Source organism: Pan troglodytes, chromosome 10 (assembly GCF_028858775.2).
Source record: "Pan troglodytes isolate AG18354 chromosome 10, NHGRI_mPanTro3-v2.0_pri, whole genome shotgun sequence".
Lineage (NCBI taxonomy): Eukaryota > Metazoa > Chordata > Mammalia > Primates > Hominidae > Pan > Pan troglodytes.
In genome coordinates, this window is record NC_072408.2 from 62,481,192 (window position 1) to 62,499,139 (window position 17,948).

The 17,948-nt window shown below is 40.1% G+C and overlaps 1 pseudogene; it reads right to left on the minus strand.

Annotated features, from left to right (window-relative positions):
• Positions 1 to 16,373: 16,373 nt before the first annotated feature.
• Positions 16,374 to 17,948, minus strand: part of LOC473355 (argininosuccinate synthase-like) — an 89,225-nt pseudogene continuing 87,650 nt past the window's right edge.

A 17,948-nucleotide genomic window follows, 5' to 3' on the forward strand; every position in this document is an offset into this window, starting at 1 on the left:
ACATTGGACTGAGCAAAGATTTTATGGCTAAGACCTCAAACACACAGGTAACAAAAGCCAAAATAGAAAAATGGGATTATATTAAACTAAAAAGATTCTGCATAGCAAAGAAAACAATCAGCAGAGTAACAGAAAATCTGCAAAATAAGAGAAAATATTTGCAAACTATTCATCCAACAAGGGGTTAACATCCAGAATATACAAGAAACTCAAACAACTCAACAGTAAAAAGTAATAATAATCTTATTGTAAAATGGGCAAATGAGCTGAATAGACATAGCTCAAAAAAAGACATACAAATAGCCAACGGGTATAGGAAAAAATGCTGAACATCATTAATTATGAGAGAAATGCAAATAAAAACCACAATGAAGCCGGGCGCGGTGGCTCACACCTGTAATCCCAACACTTTGGGAGACCGAGGTGGGCAGATCACCTGAGGTCAAGAGTTCGAGATCAGCCTGGCCAATGTGGTGAAACCCCATCTCTACTAAAAATACAAAAATTAGCCAGGTGTGGTGGCAGGCGCCTGTAGTCCCAGCTACTCCAGAGGCTGAGACAGGAGAATCACTTGAACCCAGGAGGCAGAGGCTGCAGTGAGCCAAGATTGTGCCACTGCACTCTAGCCTGAGCGACAGACCAAGACACTGTAAAAAAAAAAAAAAAAAAAAAAAAACCCACAGTGAGATACACCTGATCCCAGTTGGAATAGCTATTATCAGAAAGACAAAAAATAACAAATGCTGGTGAGGATGTGAAAAGGGGGAACTCCACTTTTACTTCCCACTATTGGTGGGAATGGAAATTAGTACAGCCATTATGGAAACAGTATGGAAGTTCCTCAAAATTAAAAATAAGGCTGGGCACAGTGGCTCACACCTGTAATCCTAGTAATTTGGGAGGCTGAGGGGGGCAGATCACCTGAGGTTAGGAGTTTGAGACCAGCCTGACCAACATGACAAAACCCCATCTCTACTAAAAATACAAAAATTAGCAGGGCATGGTGGCACATGGCTGTAATCCCAGCTACCCAGGAGGCTGAGGCAGGAGAATTGCTTGAACCCGGGAGGCAGAGGTTTGCAGTGAGCTGAGATCGCGCCACTGAACCCCAGCCTGGGTGACAGAGTGAGACTCCATCTCAAAAAAAAAAAAATTAAAAAAGAACTACTGTATGATCCAGCTATTCTGCTACTGGTTATATACACAAAGGAAAGGAAATTTGTGTGTCAAAGAGATAGCTGCACTCCCATGTTTATTGCAGCATTATTCACATTTGCCAAGATATAGAATCAACCTAAGTGTCCATCAGCAGACGAATGGATAAGGAAAATGTGGTACATATACACAATGGAATACTACTCGGTCATAAAAAATAATGAGATCCTTTCATTTGCAGCAACACAGATGAGCTTAGAGGACATTATGTGAAGCCAAATAAGCCAGGCACAGAAACATAAACTCTACATGTTCTCTCCCATACGTGGAAGCTAAAAAAGTTGATCTCACAGAAGTAGAAAGTGGTACATAGCTAAGACTGGGAAGGGGAAGAGGAAATAGTTTTGTTAATAGATACAAAATTATAGCAAATAGAGATAGATAGAAAGAATATGTTCTTGTGTTCTGTAGCACTGTAGAATGACTATGATTAACAACAATTTATATTTTCACTAGAAGAATGGATTTTGAATGTTCCCAACACAAAGAAATGATAAATATTTCAGGTGTTGGATAAGCTAATTATGCTGATTTGATCATTACATATCATATACATGTATCAAAAATCACTCTGTATTTTGCAAATATGCACAATTACTGTGTGCCAATTAATAATAAAAACAAAAAATGAACAATTAACATCTGGCACTTAATATAAATTTCAATAAATTGAATGTGATTCAAATGATTAACTCAATACCAAAGAAAGTTCACCTAATAACAGATGTCTTTCCCAAGTAGTAGCAGGATATACAAGTTTTACTAGTACCATCATCTAGAATTTTACAGAAAACTTCCCAGATGTTCCAAAGTTGGGAATTATTATTTTGCCTGATGCATAAATATAACAGAATGTATATATAATATTTAAGCTTACTGGTTACTCATATCAAGCTATTAAAACTGGCCCACTCACCACTATAAAACTATACCAAGCTCCCAATAAGTGAAGTAAGGTAATGAAGAGAAATATGTTTTAAGGATATTTGCATATGTTATGACTATATATGTAAAAAAATCCAAAAATAATCTAAAATTAAAATATTAAGATAAATAACTGGGCCAGGCGTGGTGGCTCACACCTGTAATCCCAGCACTTTGGGAGGCCAAGGCAGGCAGAACACAAGGTCAATAGATCAAGACCATCCTGGCCAACATGGTGAAACCCCATCTCCACTAAAAATACAAAAATTATCCGGGCGTGATAGCACACGCCTGTAATCCCAGCTACTCGGGAGGCTGAGCCAGGAGAATTGCTTGAACCTGGGAGGCAGAGGTTGCAGTGAGCAGAGATTGTGCCACTGTACTCCAGCCTGGGCTACAGAGCGAGACTATGTCTCAAAAAAAAAAAAAAAAAAAGATAAATAACTGAATTTAGCTGTGTTTCTGGATACAAGTTAATACCAAAATCAATTGTCTTTATATATTCCAGCTGCAAAATGCTGAGAATATGATTTTTTAATGATGCCATTTAAAATACCATCAAAATATCAACTCTCTAAGAATAAATCTAACAAATACAAGAAGAGTGCTATACTAAACAGTATAAAATTTTATGGAGAGAAATTAAAGATGACCAGAAAATGTAGGAGAAAAATCTTGTTCATAGATTGAAATCGTTCATATTGTAAAGATACCAGTCTGTCTAGATTGATTTATAGTTTCCATGCATTACCAACCAAAACCACAACAAATTTTTGGGAGAATATAACAAGTTGATTCTAAAATGTATGGGGAATGCAAAGAATCAAGAATAGCACATGCACTGTTAAAGGAGAAAAAGGAGAGGTAGTAATTGCAGTGGTGTTAGTAAGAGGACATAAACTTTCATATATCAAGTTTTACAAGAAACATACAAAGACAAGTGAACCAATGGAATAATAATAATATAATATAGACAGCCCAAAAAAAGACCATGTACATATATATGTATACTCTACCTAATAAAAAGTAAATAAGTTGTGCAGAAACAATTGGATAACTATTTGAAACAAATGAAACTTGAATTCAACCTCAGGCCACGCACAGCTGGCCCAGCTGCTTTGAGTAGCTTGCTGGTGTGATGGCCAGGCTGGAAGGGCCCTGCTGGGATTGCTCATCTCTGCTCTTGTTTTCCAGTAACCCAGCCCAGCCTTGTTCACATGGCAGCAGCATTCCAATAGAGCCACGGTTCTTAACTGGGGCAATTTTGCCCCCATTCCCCAGAGAAATTTGGCAATGTCTACAGACATTTTGGTTGTCACAATTTGGGAAAGGGAAGGGCAGTACTTGCTACTTGCACCTAGTGATAGAGGCCAGGGATGCTGATAAACATCCTACAATACACAAAAGAGGCCTCAACCACAAAGAATTATCTGGCCCAGAATGGCAGTAGTGCTAAGGCTGAGAAACATTGCAATGGGGGAAAATGGAAGCTGCAAGATCTCTAAAGGTCTAGGCTTAAAATTCATACAATATCATTTTCACTTCATTTTACTAGTCAAAGGATCACAAAGCTAGTCCAGATTTGAGGAGCTGAGAAATAGATTGTACCTTTTGATGAGAGGAGCTACAAAGAATTTATAGACAACTGTTACCTACCACAAAAGCTGATGCTTTGGGGAAGGGTTGAACCACTAGGAGGATGTTGATGCCTTTTAATGAAGTGGAGAAGATTGATACAGAAATAGGTTGAGCTTAGATAGAAGGATTCGGGGATGGCTCTGAGATTTCAGAAATGGAAACATTTCTAAGGAGACAGAGAGGCAGTAAACTAAAATAAGAAGGCATGGATACTGTGTAAAATTCAAGCCTGACGGATTGTTTTTGAGATACTTACATAATTATCTAGGAGACGAACTGAGTCAATCGAGTTAAGTTCTATGAATGTGGGATGCCAAGAAATTTGTTTTGACAGTTAATAGGGGTAAGAAAAACTCAAAGTTTATCTTATTGCCAATATCACCATAATGACATAACTGAAAAAAGAAAAGTTCAGCTTCAAAGATAAACACTGAAAAATACCAAGGTCTTCACTAAGACCGTTTGGCAAGTCAGCAAAAGGGGAATTACGTTACAAGTATTCTTTTTTCATTATTATACTTTTTCCTTCCATTTTTATTACTAACTTTTTTTTTAATTTTTTATTTCCATAGGTTTTTGGGGAACAGGTGGTATTTGGTTACATGAGTAAGTTCTTTAGTGATGATCTGTGAGATTTTGGTGCACCCATCACCCAAGCAGTATACACTGAACTCAATTTGTAGTCTTTTACCCCTCACCTCCCTTCCACCCTCCCCCCTGAGCCCCCAAAATCCATTGTATCATTCCTATGCCTTTGCATATTCATCGCTTAGCTCCCACTTACAAGTGAGAACATACGAATTAAGTAGAGGTTAATAACTTACTCATATTTTAAATTTTTTAGCTCCTGTTCAGCTGCATGAAGAAAAATGATTTTATGGCACTTTGTTGCCTGCAAGTGGCTTACTCATCAGTTACAGAACACTTACAGGGATAAAAATGGGTCTCAGTTCCCATTTCCAGGTATAAATGAGTAGAAACACTTCGGACCCAAGGCATAACCGGGACTTTCCTCAAACTGTAAGTTATCTCACCCTAAGTGTAAGTTTTGGGAACACACACGAAGAGCATAGCCAGAGACCATGGCTTTTCTTTTTTTTTTAATTTTATTTTATTATTATTATACTTTAAGTTTTAGGGTACAGGTGCACAATGTGCAGGTTTGTTACATATGTATACATGTGCCATGCTGGTGTGCTGCACCCACTAACCCGTCATTTAGCATTAGGTATATCTCCTAAAGGTATCCCTCCCCCCTCCCCCCTCCCCCCACCCCACAACAGTCCCCAGAGTTTGATGTTCCCCTTCCTGTGTCCATGTGTTCTCATTGTTCAATTCCCACCTATGAGTAAGAATTTGCGGTGTTTGGTTTTTTGTTCTTGCGATAGTTTACTGAAAATGATGATTTCCAATTTCATCCATGTCCCTACAAAGGACATGAACTCATCATTTTTTATGGCTGCATAGTATTCCATGGTGTATATGTGCCACATTTTCTTAATCCAGTCTATCATTGTTGGACATTTGGGTTGGTGCCAAGTCTTTGCTATTGTGAATAATGCCGCAATAAACATACGTGTGCATGTTTTCACAGAGAAACTGCATTCATCCTGCTCTGCAGTGTTTGAAGCACGTGAGCATCAAACAATTTATTTCCACCAGTTCAATGATAGAGTCCAAAAATCTGAAGATCAGAGAGGAAGAACTTTATGGGATGATGTGAAAACCACTGTCTTCATGTATAATCTTTTCCTTGAGTTGAATTCAGAGCACTTCTTACCTTCTTAATATATTCTATTTTATCTATATTCAAGCCTGAAGTAAGATCTGTTTATTCCCGACTTTAAAATATTTTAGCCCTTTTCACAAAGCCACCAGCCCCCACCTTCACTGCTTTCCTCTAAAAGCAAACATACTCCACTGTACTGAATATTGTATTAATTCTTCTAATTAAAAATCATTTTCCTTTCTTGTCCCTTTTCAAGGCACTATCTTCCCTTTTCACGTGTCAGTTTTTCTTCTTCCTGAATCGCAAAGGTGAAAAAAAAAAGAAAGTGAATAATGTTGTGAATGTAAACACGTCTGTTGCCATGGGAGCCGCAGCAGCTGAGCGGCAAGAACCACTTGTGGCTGCAACATTTGCAGGAGGCCACTTACCAAACCTGGCAATTCTAATTCAGTAAACAGGGACAACAGTGGGCATCGTTAGAGAAAATTGCTTATTTTACTGGGAGGGAGAGAGGCAAGCTAGGAGGCTTCGAGAACTCTATAGGATGTACAGTCGATGTTGATGAGCACGCCCGTTGCCTAATGAAGTGGTTGTTTTTCAAAGGGGCTTGGTAAAAACACAATTTCCAGCTACCTTGACAGCAAGGAGGTAGACTAAGGACACATCCTGTGTTTGCTGACAGTTCCCCCATAGGCCTGGTGATGAGGCCAGGGTGAATACAGTGCCATCCTGTAACTTAGAAAACCATTGCCAAGTTGCTGCCTATTAGGTACCACAAAATTCTGAGCAATGTGCAAATCCAGTAAAACTTGCCCATTTACTTAGCTTTAAAAAAAAAAACTGCATAAAGTGTTCAGTACTATGGAAGGAAAACTGCAGCTGCATTCTTCATTCTTCTCCTTCTTAAAAATGCGATCAATTAAGGAATCTTTTCATTTACCAAAAGCATTGTTATTTGTCCTGTGCGTCAAAGGGGTTGGGGAACATCTTTACGCATTTTGTTTTCCAGTGATCTTAAGAAAAACGTTAACAGGAACAATTAGCCACACCCACATTTCTGAGATTTTACAAGCCAGAACAGAGGCCCCACCTCCTGAAGATTTATACCTAGGAAGAGGATATGGAATAAAAATTATTCATGTCCCATAGGCCATCACCAGAGCCAAGACCCCAGGAACGAGGACCTCAAGGTTTTAACTTGTCACGATCACAAAAAATATTCGAATGAATTCCTTGAGAGCTCATTTGACTATGCAGGCTTTTTTTAGCCTTCTCTTTTGTTCACAGGACAGAACAATTTCTGGCACACATAGCTGGTACTTAATAAAATTTATGTAATTGAATTTAAGTAGACAAAATGAAAAGTTGTTAAAACAATTAATTATACCAAATTTGAGTAATTGAATATGACTCAAGTGTGATAAAAAGTTCTTAAAAGACTTTAATTTCTACATTCTTTATTAAAATAGTGGGGTTTTAATTGTATTATAAAAATATCAAACCCATTTTTCTATAAACCACTAAAAGATGTTCAGTCTTGTTTTATAGAGGCAGAGTTTGAACAATAGAAACCACAGGGACCAGAGTTGGGTTTTTATGTTTTTTAATTCTATGTCCAGCTTGGACCCTAATTGGCTGCATGAACTTAGGAAATCCTTGACGCTTATTTTTCTCATCTGTAAATATTCTCCCTGGTGAAGTCCAAATGACATTATAAATATGAGGGCAATTCAAAAATTATAAGCGATCAGATGAACTATGTAAAACTAACCTCCTTTGTGTCTTTCTCCTTTGAGTCTTTGTACAAATGCCATCTTCTCAGTGAGGCCACCCTTGGGCACCTTGTCTAAAACTACAGCCTACTGCCAACCCCATCCCTGCTTTATTTTTCTCCTTGACACCATCATCATGTTGCGTATTACATATCCAACTTATTTGGCTTGCATATGGACTCACTGCTTGCTGGAATATAAACTCCATAAGAATGGAGGGTTTTTTACTGTTTTTTCCTAGATATATCCACAGACCTAAATAATACATGTTTTAAAATATTTTTTAATTAATAAATGCAAAAACAAATGACTAATTTGCTGTCAGTTTTTTCTAAATGGCTTTTCAACATGATAGAAATATTAACCAAGTCATTCTATCAAGGCCTCTGATCATATCTGTTAAAGTCAGCAGAGTCCAGTGAAAGAGCTCAGGATTGTGAGTCAGGACACCAGCAAAGTAGAGGATCTTGGGCATGACTCACAACAAATCCGTATCTGCCACAGCTACAAGCTATAGAATTGTTATCAGCATAAAATATGATGATGTGAGCAAAGTGCTTTAAAAGTTAAAAGCACCAATAAGGTATTACAGTCTGTACTGCTATTAAACAGTGCCTCAATATTTTGTCTTAATTCTGGTGCCTTAATATTTTGTCAGGGACATTAAGCACAGTGGGAGTAAGAGTGGCAGTTGCAATGCAAACATTTTCAAAGGAGCGAAGAGAAGGAAACTGCAGTTGGTCTTGGCCTCTCTACTATAAGTAAATGTGGTTGTAACCTGTCATAGGCTGCAGAGTAGAGCACAGACCATAGAGCCTTGGCCAGAGATCAGGGCACCACAGTGTCCTTTGTGAAACTTGAAACAGTTGAGTTGTGAAGCAAACTCAGATGTTCCAGCAAATTACAATGTGTAGATTAAAGTGCCTTGTTCAACAAAGCATAAAACACATAATTAAAAACATTTAAAAATTAATCATATATCTGGAAATAATAAATCACTGCCTCCTTCAAAGTGTCATGAAAATGGAAGTTTCTTCTGACAGATTCCATTGTTCTGTAGGTACTATTTTCTTGGTATGATGCCTTTCAGTACCCCTGCACATGATTAATTTTCAAATAACATGAAGTTTTCGAGCATTGTAATTCAGAATAGTTTCCTAGGCTTCTTATTTCTCTTTCCTCAGAATCATTAAATATTAGGTATGGAGAATGGTTTTTGATGATAAAAGTCTTCTAAAGTGAGCTGAGTCAGAAACAAGGAAATGTCTAACCCTGTGCATTGGAAAGTGGGGTGCCCTCTGGGGTCACTGCCCTGTGTTTCCATCACAGCTCAGGAACTGTTTTAACTGGTTTCCCCAGCTGATTCCCAAGTGGGTCGTCTGTGGAATGAGTATGGTCATCTGTGGAACTGGTGGATCTGTGATCCCTTCAGATGTTCACTGCATGAGTTGAAATGCTTGAGAGTTTTTGATCTTTGATCTAAAGAAAGAAGGCTAAGCAGAGGAGAAAGGACAGTGCTAGGATGCCTGAAAGAAGAAGGGATAGGGAAGAGGAAGAAACTAAAGAGGCATGGCCTCTGTCTCCTCCCATGAACTGAGTCCCTATGAAAAGAAGAGTTAGGAACAGAAGCTGGACAAGCAATAATTGGTGGGGCAGGGGAGATGGGGGAGCTGTGAAATAGTAGTATAAGCCGTGTACATCAGCTGTGTACTTCAAGGGGCTGCACAGAGATGGAATGCAGTCATCCTCTAAACTGAACCTCTCTTGCCCCTTACAGCACCCCATGCTGCCACTGCCCTCAATTCAGATCTGGGGCGAAGGGGTCCAAGGGCAGCTCCCAGCCCAGTGAAGATCTAGTTGACAGTAAAACTCAAAGAAAGCATTTCCAGCAGGAAGAGTGCTGACCACAGCAAGGCAGGAGTCAGCGTGGAAGAAAGGAAGCAGCCTGGCTTCTGACCCTCCCGAGACACGCATGGGGGAGGACTAGAAGGGCTGTTCTCACACAGGGAGGGGCAAAAGGTCATTGCAATTTGGGTGTTAGTGTCAACAGGACTTCATCTCTGCCTTCAGACAGGTAAAACTTGGGGAAATTCTGGTTGCAGGGAGAGGAGTTTGCTCAAAGGCTCACTGAAAGGATTAAATAGGAGAACATAAGAAGGTGCATGGCACAGTGGTCTGACACATAGAAGGTTCTGCATAAACGTAGTCTTAGAAGATTTCCCAGGTACTTGGGTGCAAAAGTGTAGAAAGAATATAGATACCCCTCCCCAAAACATCTTTCTCTGTCCCCCACCGCTTACTTAAGCATCCTTATCCAAACTACAATGGCTGCAGGGTCTAGATGGTTGTCCAAGAGGGTCCAATAGCTTATCATACCCTGCAGAAAATAATCACAGGACTTCCACTGATCATTCCATATCAGGGGACAGAAACACACACTGGAATATGCCATCTGCTTTTGTCCTCAACCTCATGGCACCTTTTAACTGTCTTTTAAATTAATAACATCTTCTGAAAGATGAGAAAAAGAGAATTTTTTTTACTTGAAATAGTGCCAATACTAAATGAGTAAGTCTGAAGTGAGTTAGTCATAAACATGTCACCTGGCTCAGAGAATTTTATATCCAAATCACCATCCCACAGCGGTGTCTTTGCAGTTTCTCTTGGCTCACTGTGCTATTTTTGAAGCCTTATAATGTTGCCCTCAGAAAGAGCCTGCAAGAAAAGAAGTCAAAAGAAAAGACTAATCTAATAAAAATCAAAATGAGGCTGCATGCCAAACAGGACAAAATAAAACATTTATCTCTCCCAGGGGTCTGCCGTAGCCAGTTCTTATGGCTCATATACTGCTGTCAAGTTTTATGTTGTCTTGATTACATCCAAAGCAAAATTGCCCCAAATTATTTAATCATATGCATGCCAGGAATGCACTATATCTGACAAATATAAAGTGAAATCTACTGCCTTTGTTTTCCCCAGGTTTCAATATGCAATTGTGTAGACTTTCTAAGTAACATGAATGTGTAAAATAGGTGTAAATTAAAATATTAAAAATTCAGGTCAATTCATTTGGGTGAATAATTCAAATGTGACACTTCATAGCTGTGTACTCCTAGAAAATTCTCATTAGGCCTGAGTAAAAGTGCTCTAATGTACATAGTATTATATATGTGGTCATAAAAGATCTTCAGGTTGGGAGACTTATTTTCTTGTGAGACTTTCCCACTGTACCCTAACCCATTTATATTGCAATGTAGAGTTCTTTATAGCTATATGAGAACTTAAATAGCAGCAAGTCCAATTGCTCATTTCAAAGATGAGAAATAAACAAAATGCAGCAAAGTAGTCTTTTTGGGTTAAATCTTTCTGAAAATGTACTTTAAAAATCTCAACCCAAGAAAATGTTTATAAGGGCTTTAGTCACTTGGGTTTAACCTCAGAGGCCTGTAAGAAAATGCATTTTTGTCACCAAGCAACAGGAAATATGATGCAAAAGACTGCATGTTTGTCTCCCCCAAGGGACTGAATTCATCAAACAAAAGTACCATGTTCCATTATCTTTACATCTTTAATGATGTACATAATAGACATTAAATAAGCATGAAAAGAATAAACTATCCCACAGGAGACATATACCAAATATTCCTCCTTCTCACCCTATTTCAAGAACAATTTGTCAGATCTTCCACATAATTCTCCCCAGTTATGGACTGTGTCAGCACCAGATACCAAATATTACATGTAAATTAAATACTGTAGAACTATTTTTAGTAGCACAGACCACTATACGTAGTTGGTGGTCTTGACTAGCTGCTGAATTAATTTCTGCCTGTGCATAAAGAGAATATACAGAAGACAGCACAGAGTTGAAAAATATCCATTTACTTATAAGTGCCCAACTGTGGGTACTGCACATAAAACCATTCTCTTTAAAAAGAATATTCTCTAAATGCATAAAGATCTTGGAATTTGGTTGGGTTTACCTTATCCCTCATAATAAAAAATCACTATCTCAGTTCTTATGCACTAATTATGGTAAAGCATCCTAAATTGTGCAGTAGGCATTGTCTTTTTCGCCTATGAATTACATTTTATCTTGCTATCATTGGTTTGCTGGGTGAACTATTAAGAGCTTATTGCTATTCAGACATAAATGATAGCTTTGACCACCCTTTTTACCCACCCTAAAATGTATTTTTATGCTAAAGCTATCCAAGTGAGTGATTTTAAATATATTTATTATATATATAATATATGATTATATGGAAGTTAATATGGTTATGTCAATAAGTAGTTTGTAACTGCCAAGGAAATATTATTTTTTAAAGTTTTTCTCACTGTTTTTAATAGAGGGGTAATAGTTCCTGTAAGAATCTCTAAGCAGTTTTACAGAGAATAATTTCACTAACCATTGCAGTATGCTTCTCTGAAAATGAGATTCTTAAAGGAGTGAGATGCTGGCAGACTGCACTGAGGGTGGTGATGAGCTCTGGGAGATAAAGACCTGACCCTCCCCATACTGCTCAGACTGGGAAACTTTTATAGTTGTCTCTACAACTGTTCCAATATATGAAGGCACACTTCACCTAACATGTGCAGACTTAGAGCATGTATGTTCACTATATGAATGCACATTTCACCTAGCATGTGCAGACTTACTACCAGCAAGAGTAACCACTAAGGGGGCTTTGAAGCATCAATCTTAATATAGTTCAAGTTCTGCCAAGGGAAAAATCTAAACATTTGAAGGACCACAGCGGATGCTGTTGCCACACTCCCTCCCGTATCCCCTCAGCCTCAACTCTGAGTTCCTGTAGCTGTCATGGACAATGAGCACATTGATAACTTCCCACCTCAAATACTGTTCCCTATCTCTCCACCTGCGGGCTCTGTCTCCCCTATGAGAGATTGCTTAGGCTACTTGCGTGCACAGTTGGCAGTGTAAAATTCTTAACTTTATTCCACTTTGGATGTGCTTTGCAGTTCCTATTCCTGCTAATATGGTGCAAAGCTACTATAAGCAAGGTTCTCTCAATCCATACTTGTAAGCAATCTGGAAGTGCTAGGAATTCAACACAAAGAGCAACCCTCAACCAATGAGGAGAGGGAGTAGGTAGATAAATACCACAATTTCCTTGCCCCTCAGCAGAACAAGTCTAAGTTCCTGAGTGTGTCCCCAGCTAGACAGAACCCTATTGCCTACACAGGTAATCCACCTCTATGAATGCACCCTCAAGTGGCTTTTCTCCTGAGAAAAGAAAAATAGCTCAGAGCTGTCTGAGCTACCTGGGGTATACAAAATTTACCAGGCACTAAGAAACATGGTTCAGTCCAGCGCCTGAACCCATGCCTGGAGGCAATTGTTTAAAAGCATTTTTTTCGTGACTAGCGGTCTCACCCACAGTCTTCCAATTCCTGGAATATGTGATACAAAGAACAATGTACAGCCAACCACTAGCTTTAGTAATCTTAATGTAAATCTTGGTAAACAACTTAGGAACTGCCCCTTCTTTTTCCTTAAAAACCCACTTGTAAAGGCTGCTAACCAAAATGTATATCCTGGGCAACTTGAATCTATGCTCCTGGGTGGCCCTTCTCAAACTTTAGGCTTGAATACACGCTCTTTGAACTAGATTTTGACCTTTTTGTTTGTTCTAGGTCCACACTCCCTGTCTTCACTCACTTTCTTAGCTCCTTCCTTTGTGCATCCCGGAATCCTCCCAGATAAACTACCCACCTCCAAGTACTGCTTTCTGGTTCTGCTTTTGAGGGATCATAACTAAAACAAAACCTTCCTTCAAAGTCAGTGGTAATGGGCAAATTTGAGGGAGTTAATGGGGTTAACTATTAAGTTAGTGGGGTTAGTGGAGAGAGAAGGGGAGGAAGAAAGAAGCGTCACCTTTTACTTAGCTGAAAATGTGTTCCAGTCATGATATTCACAAACGTACCTCTTATGCTAGGAAGACCTTATAAAAGACATATTCTCTATTTTCAAATGATAGCTGTTTTCAGCACAGTTTCTGGGGCTATATGTCCACTGTCATTTTCCTTATGATATTTGATTTCCAGTAACTAGGTATGTCTATGGACTCCACCCTTTGTTTTTTCTGATAAAGCTTACAGATTTACTAGTGATATTTCAATGCTGCTTTGCCTTTCACTGTCTCCAGCTACTATCAGTCTGGCTGATAGTAACTGTTATGTATATGAGTGAAAGAAGGAAAGCAGAGAGAGAAAGGAAGAAAAGAAGAAAACATAGCAATGCTTTAAAATGCATTAGGTGATAAGCCATGCAGTTCTAAAGAGTATGATTCATTTTGTATACATGAGTTATAGTATTTGCAAATTCCTGGGTTATCTGTAATTCTTAGCAATAAGCCTAGATATTCCTTAAGGTCAAGTGAGAAAATAAGTTTGACACATCAGAAACTCAGGAAAAGTACTGAGGCCTGAGGAGCATTCTTCAAAGGAAATTAGTCTGAACACTAAAACAGAGTTCAGTACAGGAAGTCAAAACAAGGCATTCCAAGTTCTTAGCAGAATGGCTTAGTTTGGGGATCATTTTACTCTCTTACATGGAGAAACAAAGAATTCAGAAATCAAGTGTGCATAAAGAAAAACAAAATACTTGAATTTTTTGGTACAACAAAAACATAATACATGAAGATGAAACTAATGGTGAGAAAGCTTATGAAAATTAAGGTAGTAAATAATTTAGTTCTCACCACAGATTGTCTTGAACTGACTTGTTTAATATGTTTCTGAAGACGTTATTTCATTCTCCACCCTCCTCAAAATAAAACAAACTAAAGAAGAAAATAATATTGAAATGTTTGTGTTTTTTATTTGTTTATAGCACTCTCTCCAAATCATGTTTTTACAAAGGGACTGATTGTGGAAAATGTTTTATGAAAATATTTTCTGTAGATTCTAGTCCAATCACCTTGGAGTGTGTCTGATCTTTTACTTCGTACCTCAAGAATGTAATCTTCTGAATTTTCTTTCCAAGACAAGCAAGCTTTCATTTAGTTGAGGAACTACAATAAGGAACGCATCCCGGCTAGAATTTCAAACCACTGAGCTCCTGGCAACTTGCCCTTCCTTGTCATTTCTTTGACTCTTTCTCTCCTCCTACCTGTCTCTTTTTCACTCCCACATACCCTCAGCCCCTCTCTCTCCTCCATGGGAGCAACATGGTTGCTAATTGGAATGATGGGAATGCTTTGAAGTCACTCAGGCATAATAATTTGCTTTCTATTTTTAAAAACAGATCTACAAGTAAAATAAGTGTCAGGAAAAGTGGTAAAATCAAATGTGCTTTGTGCCTCTTTCAGAGAACAAATAAATTTTTCCTTCTACAATAATGAGTATTAAGTGGAAATGGTTTAGAGATTTGGAATAAACCTCACCTCTATCTCCAAATTCTTGGCCTTGAAATGTTGATGGTTGATCAGAAATGCACACAGGATCGGCCAGCTCCAGCAGGCCAAACTCAGAAAGAATGCCAGGAAGCTTAATGTGGAGGCTTAGTCCCAGAGTCAGCAGTGCCTTAGGTCCCTTTTCAATGTTCAGGTCACAAACAAGATCCTGCACAGTCTGCATTATATTCACAAGCTATAATATTTTAATCATTCTTGGCTGCTTCTCTACTTGGTTGGAATGGATGTGGATGAGTAGAAATTGAGGTGATAAAGATTAAAGTAGGCCAGCACAGTGGCTCATGCCTGTAATCCCAACACTTTGGGAGGCCAAAGCAGGTGGATCACTTGAGGCCAGGAGTTCGAGATCAGCCTGGCCAACATGGTGAAACCCCATCGCTACTAAAAATACAAAAATCAGCCAGGTATGGTGGCACGTGCCTGTAATCCCAGCTACTCAGGAGGCTAAAGTAAGAGAATCGCTTGAACCAGGGAGGCAGAGGTTGCAGTAAGCCGAGATTGTACCACTGCGCTCCAGAGTCCAGCAAGACTCTGTCTCAAAAAAAAAAAAGATTGAAGTAAATATCTTTTCAAAACCCAGTAGAAAAAAAACAGCTGTTTTTATTACAAATAGAAAAGGCTATTCCTAGCAACACAAAAAGAAAAGACTGTTTTGTATTTGTAAATATGTACACCAAAGCTTCTCACTCCAGGTGCCTCTTGGTCTTGGAAATTGGGTCACACTGATTCTCTGGTAGTCATTTTCAAAAAAGATGACTGCTGAAATCAAGTTCTATATACCATGCCTTGTGAGGTATGGTATATTCCCAAAGTAATTCAAGCAAAATCTCATGATCTCAGGTACATTCATGACAAAGACTCTGTTCTTGACCAAACCCTAGTATGACTTCTAGCAGATTAAGATTTCGTCCCTACGATGACCTCAGCTCCCTCTTAAAATGTCTGCCTGCGAAAGCTTGCAATTATAAATCCTTTCTCTGCCCTTGAGATATAAATCTTCTATCACGCAAAACTCTCTCCTCAAGGACCTGGGAGCCATCTCTCTGAAATGCAAACATTAGGAAGATAACTCTTCCTCTCAGTGTGAAGGTAAGGGCATAACATCTGCAGCCCCTTGCCCCAGCTTGCACAACTTCCCCTGTCACAAAGATGTAAGAAGTTTGTTTCTCCTCCAGATAAGCACCAAGTAGCAAACCTAGATAACCTAGTGACACAGACCATATGCCCCTTAACACTCATCAGTGTCTTTTCTTCAGCACACCCCAGTATTTAAAAAGTGTCCCACCTTTTGTTGCAGCAGAGTTGAGCTCATGTTACATTGGCTATTCTCCCCTATTACAAGAGTACTGAATAAAATCTGTCTTTATCACCTTTAACCACCATCTGGTTTTGTCGGTCTTTGACATCAGCTGGCATTCAATAAAGGAAACAGTAACTACTCTAGGTGTTTCAAACAGAAAGAATTTAAATGCAGGTAATTAGGTACTTATGTTGGAAGAATTAGAGATAGGGTTACTAAGTTTACTGTCCAAACTAAGCAGTTTTTTTTGGGGGGGGGTTGTTATCTTTTAATTGTCATTTTATAGCTCCCCACCGCAGCTGACCCACACCCTTCCCTTCAATGATGACATTTGCGGGCTTCAAGGGGACCAGGAAACAAAGCTGGGGCCTGGCAGCCCCACTACGCTGCCAGCAGGGGAGAACAAGTCACAATTACAAATTATCACAACAATTAGCACCTGTACTTGGGGGCTCTGCATATTGAGGAGGCCCCAGCTCCTCATTGCACAGGGGTCTATTTGGCAGTGACCTTGCTCTGGAGATGATGATATTCCTTCAGCCTGAGGGAATTGATGTTGATGAAACCGTTAGCATCAATTGGCTCATAATCACCCTGCATGTTCATGCTCACCAGCTTCTCATTGTAGAGAGACAGTGGGGACTCCCAGCAGAGGATGTACACCTGGCCCTTGAAGACAGACACCTGCACTTTCCCTTCCACTGGCTCCTGGGACTTGGCGAAGCAGTGGCAGGCAAATTCACACTCAGTGCTGTGCCAGAAACCGGTATATACCAGCTCAGCAAATTTCAAGCCCAGGCCTTGTTTGATTTTGTGCACTTCCCAGTCCATGGTGAAGGCCTTGATGTCTAAATGAGCGTGGTAAAGGATGGTGCCTGCCGGGGCCTCCTAGATACCTCGAGACTTCATTCCAGTGAAGCGGTTCTCCACGATGTCAGTACGGGCCACGCCGTGCTTGCCCGCGACTTCGTTCAGGTACATGAAGAGCTCCAAGGAGGTCTGGTAGGTGGAGCCATCCTTGATGTCAGTCACCTTCACGCGGACCCCTTTTTTAACTCAATCTCGAGAATGTCAGGGGTGTTGGGGGCCGGGTCCTGGGTCTTCGCGTAGAGACCTGGAGGCGCTTGGTTCTTGGGATTCTCCAGGATTCCAGCCTCGTAGCTGACGTGCATGAGGTTCTTGTTCATGCTCCACAGGTTCTTGGGAGTGACCAGGATGGGAATCCCGTGGTGCTTTGCGTATTCTATCAGGTCATTGCGGCCCTTGAACCGGTTGTACAACTCAGGCATGCTCCAGGGAGCAATGACCTTTATCTGGGGAGCCAGCGAGTAGCAGTTGAGCTCAAACTGGACCTGATCGCTCCCCTTTCCCGTGACGCCATGGGACAAGTACTTGGCCCCCTCCCGGTGGGCGATTTCCACTTGTTTGTGGGCGATGCAGGGCCTGGTGAGAGAAGTGCCCAGGAGGTAGCGGTCCTCATACAGTGCGCTGAACTGGATGGCTGGCCATATGAACTCCTCCACAAACTCCCTGCTGACATCCTCAATGAACACCTTTTTGGCCTCAAGCTTCAATGCTTCTTCCTGGTTTCCTTGAAATCTTCCTTCTGGCTAATGTTGGCCAGGTAGGCAATGACATCATAGCCTTGTTCTTTCAGCTACACGAGGATGCAGGAGGTGTCCAGGCCGCCACTGTAGGCCAGAACCACAGAGCCTTTGCTGGACACAGCGTCTGGGATTGGAGGCGCTTGTTCCCAGCATCTGGAATCTGTCTTCACGATGCAGTGAACCACTCAGGCCCCAGCAGCGGTGGCAGGCGACAGAGCAGGGCCACTAAGAGCAGGTTTGAGAGTGAAGAGGACTGGTGCAATGGGTAGAAAGCAGGCCTATCCCAAGCATATGGAACAAACTAGGTCAGGCAGCCACTACTGT